Raw genomic sequence first — 6,836 nt, 5'->3', positions numbered from 1 at the left:
GCCTGGGAATCGAACTGACTAAAAATTCCAAAAATAACAGTCGCTATTTTATTCCGCTAGTCCATCCATGCAGTTAATGTTAAATTCCCATTATTTTTTTCCAGCCTGTATACATACTTGTATTGTAAAATGAGTTAAATTACAATAGTCAACATAAACAGGTGGTACTTTCATTGTTTACCGATAAGAATATTCCTCGTGGTTACTAAATTCGGTCCATTTAGTTAAAGTGCCATGAACTATTACGCCACGTATTTTTCGCCCTGGCGATGGCGCGAAAACATCAATTCGGAACGACCCCCTTGGGAAAGAATCGGGGCCATTAATTCGGGACGTGTACGTCGTTCATTACTTCTAATTAAATTAGGTGTTGACATGATTTGTTTCGTAAGACAAATTTGCAAAAAAATGTATAGAACCGTCTTGTTTTCGATAGTCCCTGTAGGTGTTGCCGGCACCATAGTTGGAGGACTTTGAGGTCACGCCATTAACATGTATTGTCATGTATATATATATCATGAGAATTTAAAATAAGTACCTTAACTATAGTCCAAAAACTTCCAACTATGATCCAAAAGTAAGTCGAATATATTTCTAATACTTAGTTACAGTTAGGCAAAATATTTTCATTAAAGGCAGAAAAAAGGAAAAATGCAGCAGGCAACACCACAAAGAAGGTTGGTATTGATACTATAGTTATAATAGGTGGGTTTTCGGCACTTGTTATTTTTCCGTTCCGATAGCACAAGTTTTACAAGTACGTACTGCAAGATAGACTAAAAAAAACCGTGCCCTAAAAAACACATTCATTTGGTATTTCGTTCAATTATTATCTGGGTGCTGTGCTGTATGCAGGTAATTAACTGTATTGGCTGTCTACACAGTAATCTCATTCCTTCTCCTCATCAATTCTCCTGACCCTATTTTTTCCAAGCAAGGACTCAAATGCTGTTAGAGGGGGTTGGGGACTGTGTTAGTAGAAATTTATCAGTCAATATACATAGGAATGTACCTATATGTCGTGTGTCGGTATGTGTGTCAAACTAAATTCAAATAATGTATTCAGTGTATAGAATTGAATCGGATTGTTTTTCAGTTTTCCAACAATTCGTCGTAATTTCGAGAAATTATCGAACGAAATGACAATCGGATTAAAAAACATTCTAAATAGGAACGCAACAGCCAATCAACGCGGAGTAGCTATTCGCAAGTCGCATGAATATTGAATGTGTTGTTGAAATATGAAACTTATGTGATTGGCTTAAGGTTAATTTTGTTTTAGATAATGAAAGTTAGTTGTAGTTTGCAAAATTAAATGTGATTGAGGAAAGTGCCATTTCCAATACTATATTCATGAGTTCGCCGGTGCTGAATTGAAAGTATTGCGGGTTTGAAATTATTCAGTTAAATATTGTTTCGAAAGTAGCTATGAAATTTTACCTACTATTTAAATGGCTACAATGGAATTGAAGTTAATATCGACGTCAGATGCGGGATGATCCTCCATTGTCGAAATACTAGAGTTAATGTAATGGGAACTACATGGGTAGCAAACATTGTACATTTATGTATTTAGTTTAGTTTCAATTATTAAGATTTATTATTGTTACTTTTGACCTGTTTCGGTGTTTAATTGTTTTTTTTTTATTATAGAGGAGGCAAACGAGCATACGGATCACCTGATGGTAGCGATATGTGGATGGCAGCTGATGGTATATTGTGAAAGACTGTGGTAGTGGCGCCCCCTACGCGGAGTTTCGCGTAATATTCCCTATTTAGTGATTTAGCTTTTACTAACGCGAACAATATTGTATGAGTATATTAAAGGCACAAGTGTCATATCAGAGGCAGAAATGACAAAAGCCGCAGCCAATAATAACTAAATTGTCATTAATCATGGATGGCAATTTGTTCTAAAGTTCCCCCGGCTGTTAGAAAACAATATATTATGGTAAGTACGTGTGCTATGTTTCGTAAATGATTAAACGTATGCTTCTTCGAGTATATAATTAGTACTATTTCTAACACTAATTAGATGCTGCCAAGTGAGACATTCATTTATTTACGTTACTCACCCGTCTTTAGGTCACCGAGTAATTTCGGAGCAAATTGGCTGTAACAGACGGACAGACAGATGGCACACGAGTTATCCCTAAATTTCCTAATAACAGTTATTTTCCGAACATCATCTGCTCAAATTGACATTCCAGGAAAGAGGTCATCCATATATTCATGCCAAATGTGACAGTACAGAGATAGGAAAAAGCGCGACAAGGGGGAGGAGGGGGTCCAAAATCTCGAAATTTTGTGTGACGTAATTAATGGATGACGCCAAAGTGTCAGGTGCGTGATGCTTTTTAGGGTTCCGTACACAAAGGGTAAAACGGGACCCGATTACTAAGACTCTGCTGTCTGTCAGACAGTTGAAATTTTCACAGATGATGTATTTCTGTTGCCGCTATAACAACAAATACTAAAACGTACCGAAAGCTCGGTGGGCAAGTCCGACTCGCTCTTGTCCGGTTTGTTTAACACTTTTGCCCGTGTAGCCAACGTGCATATCGTTCACGCTCCGTGGCGAACGAAACGCAACTGTCACAGTCGCACTAATATGGAAGAGTGATAGATAGAGATGACTACGCTACGCTACGGAGCCTTAACGATTGTTACGTTGGCTACGCGGCCTGATAAAGCCAAGAAGTCGATATTTGGCACGATAACGTTTGATAACTTGGCTTGAAATTCAACGACGGTATAATACAGATTTTTGCAGGTTAATCGTTCGCTGCTATGTATACGTCGCGCGTCCCCGACATAGTTGACCTTTTTATGGCATGCCTTACAAAACAGGTAACAAAGTGTAGTTTATTAATAAAGTAGCATCATGGCATGATGTTTACTAAGTCATTTACCCGCATTGTAGGCTAGTTAATTATATAAAGAAGGCCTTGAAAGTTACTGATTGACTTATATATATGTACTTATCTTTGATGCCGACTGCACTTTAACTATAACATTTGAAGCGCTGCTTTTGAATATCGCACTACACAAAATGTTACCCCCATTCCCCTACATTTCCACGCCAATTATTTGCAGCTTTCTCACACTAATCGCATAGACAAAGCGGTAAGCCACTTAACTGAGCACATTGAACGTTTACAACATGTTCAACATTCGCGACTTTGACAAGCTGATTACCGCTCTGTGTAGACCATCCATCAACGCTAACATTATGTTGTTAGCGTTACTACAAGACTAGGCCTTACTATAAAACCGCGTGAAGGAATAGTTTATTCAATTGTCCGCGAGATGGCGATGTTTCATACGCAGCTAATCCTAGAACGCGCAAGCATTTCTTTCATTTAGCGAGTATATAAGGTTACTAATTTTACAGTACATATGATGCTACTTTACCGCACTAGTGCGAATATTAGCATATTACGTTACTGTGTCGAACATTTAAAGGGATATATGTACTGTAAAACGTTGTACGAACATGTGCGAATAGGTAATTCGATTTAAAACACTCCCTTCGGTCGTGTTTTAATTTATCGCCACTCGTTTCGAATTTCCTATTTTTCGCACTCGTATCGTAATGTACTATTAAATGATATCGCCTGTGATAAGTTTACTACTGCTCTTTGTAGACCATATATCAACGCTTACATTATGTTGTTAGCGTTACTACAATAACTAGGCCTTACTATAAAACTGTGTGAAGGACTAGTTTACTCAATTGTCCGGAAGATGGCGATGTTTCATGCGCAGTGAATCCTACAACGCGCAAGCATTTCTTTTATGTAGCGAGTATATAAGGTTTCTAATTTGAAATGATATCGCCTGTGAAAAGTTTACTACTGCTCTTTGTAGACCATCTATCAACGCTTACATTATGTTGTTAGTGTTATTACAATACTAGACTTTAATAAAAGGGAATAGATTACTCAGTTGTCAAAGGAGATGGCGATGTTTCGTGCGTAGTGAATCCTACATCGCGCAAGCGTTTGTTTTAACATAGAGAAATTATTATATTCCTTTTGAAATTATTTCTAATTTGAATTGCCTTAGGTTAAATATAGGGCTGGATTTGTCCGCCCGACCCTGTTGTCTCTAAAAAATAAAATTGACCTAAGTAACCAGTTCTCTTTTACAGAAAAATCATTATTTTGGAGAGTCTGTTCAAGCGTATATCATGTTAACGAAGTTCGGGGCCATCTTAAATATTCGAAAAAAAAAAAGAATTGATCTCTTTTAGTTGGGATGTCGATAACTAAAAATAAATTTAAACGTAAATATTTCATCGAAGCGTCTCTAAGTAGGGCAAAACTGTTCTATTTCATATTCAAACACTAATATACTCGCTGTAATTCCCCAAATTTTCACCCCCACGCGTGTAATTATGCCCCAAATCCTAGGTAAATTGTACGTGCCCCGCGAGCATAAATGCTGAGATTAACCTAAAAGTTCCCGCGCTCCGCGATACTGATGGCTATAACTCTCTCATAATGGTTCACTACATCAGAATCAACGAGATAATGGGATCAAGGCTAATTCGAACTAATTTTGTGAATGATATTCCGTATAATCACCCAACTAGAGTCTAGTACTATCCGTATTAGTATTCGTTAATAAGAGGGAACAGCTTTGCGATGCTTACAAAATAACGGTACTTTCTATGAAATGTAATTTCGGGAAAAAAAACGGAAAAAGAACGCCCAAATACAAATCTGGCAAAGGCATGGCATGATTGTCATACTTAGTCAAATAGTTAACTTTTGATGTGCTTTAAAAAGATTTTTCTGTCCTAATTAAACTACAGCATTCTCTCCCTTATTATCCTCGAAAACTGTCTTTTAGGTGCATTTGAGTAAGCTTTATAGCCTCCTAAGGCCCAACCAAAGAAATGAAAAATCCAAAATTTGTAACTGAAATTTGAACCTATAGTGCAGGGAATACAGTTGATTTTATTTTGATTGAAAATTAAATGAAACAAATCAAATCCAACTCTGTTCCAATTAAATATGATTTAAATTTCATCGAACTGAATAAGTCCTATTGGAAGGACCTTGGGCTTTACCAGGATAGTATTTAGTATAGGTTAAATAGTATTATCATGAGAACCCGTAGTAGGGGTCAATCGATACTTGGTAATGAAGTGTCAAACATCGAATTTCTCTCGCAAACATGCGAAAACGCCGATCGATTCGAGTTGTTTACCTTCCCATACATTTATATTTTATACATGTTATATAATGGAATAAAATACAGCATCTGAGCAAACACGAGTAGAACAGGGGTAGCCTTAAGGAGTCAAAGCTACTCTTTATGATGGTTAGGGTCGGCAACGCGCATGTAACTCCTCTGGAGCTGCAGGCGTACAAAGGCTACGGAGACTGCTTACCATCAGACGGGCCGTATGCTTGTTTGCCACCGACGGAGTATATATTTTTTTCCATCTTAAGGCCTCAAAAATGCGTGGTTGAAATCTTTCGTGTTCCCTGGTTTACACCTTGTATACATAATATGTTGCGCAATTACGACTATTACGACGTTACTGAATCAATTTTCAAAATGTACTTTAAAGTCAGTTCTTCATCAAAAGTCTGATGCAGTTATTTGCAATTGTACGACAAATGAAAACAAAGCTAGTTAAAGAAGCTTTGTACACCTTCGACGAATTTTTTTTGTAACAAAATATGTAGCAATCTTAAATAAATACAATTAATTGTAAATGTATAAATATGTACTGTACATGTATAAATAGTAATTGGAAATGCAGCATAAATTATAAAGTGGAAAAGTAAATAAGCCCATGCTCAGGGCCGGATCCGGAACGCCCTAATTGCGGCAAAATTATAAAATCTATTATATACATATAGCCTGCAAATATATAGTGACGTATACGATGTAAATTTTATGAATAAAAAATTGAATTGAAGCGTTTGGTAGGTCTGTGATTTCCACAGACAAGAAATTTCACGATTCGGAACGATTTCGGATTAAGCTAAATTGAAATTGTTTGAACCGCGGGCCGCGTAGCGATGAAACAATTCAGTTTTAGCGAAAAAGGTAAAAATGTCACAAAGCGCCGCCCGCGCGTGCAGATTACGGCATTTATGGCTGGAATAAAATATGTGTTGTCGGGTTTCAGGGCTACATTCAGATGCAACAATTCAATACGAAATAAAATCAATTGGTTTAGGTGAAGGTGACGGGGCAACTTAGACGGCATGTACCTACGAGGGGTCATCCAAAAATAATGATAATTAAATACTTTTAGTTTTAGTGGATGAAAACAGTAAAAAGAGGTATGAGTTTTTAAAGCGGTTCCTGGCTAGTAATTTTTTTTTCATAATATGGGTGTGTTAGTGACGTAAATCCATTATTTCGTGAGTTGTCGGAAAAAATGCGTGAAAATGAAGAAAACTGAGGTGAGCGCCGTTACTAAGTACTTACTTCTGTTTGAAAAAAAAAAACGTGTACTAAAGATATGCACATTGAATTAGCGGGAACATTGAGTTTAGGGACTCTACTTCTCCATATTATACAATTGGACGCTTGTGAAAGCAGTTTAACCTGCGTAAAACATCAACTAAATACGAAAACCGCCCATCTATCGTCCTTAACTGAAGACAACGTCAAAAAAATCACAATTTAGTGTTAACAGATCGATGGATACCTATCAGGCATCTAGTAGTAGGCAGTTTTCAAAAAAAAAAGTTTTGAATACCACGCTTTTCTTTGCGGCATAGTCAACTAGGCAGTTTTTGGCCATCTTTCAAGGGCTCTAGCGCTTTGAAAAATTAAAATATCAATAAAATCAAAACGGACCGACA

Source organism: Cydia pomonella, chromosome 11 (genome assembly GCF_033807575.1).
Source record: "Cydia pomonella isolate Wapato2018A chromosome 11, ilCydPomo1, whole genome shotgun sequence".
Taxonomy (NCBI): Eukaryota; Metazoa; Arthropoda; class Insecta; order Lepidoptera; family Tortricidae; genus Cydia; species Cydia pomonella.
The sequence above is the reverse complement of the archived record's forward strand: the minus strand, read 5'-3'. Positions refer to the sequence as shown.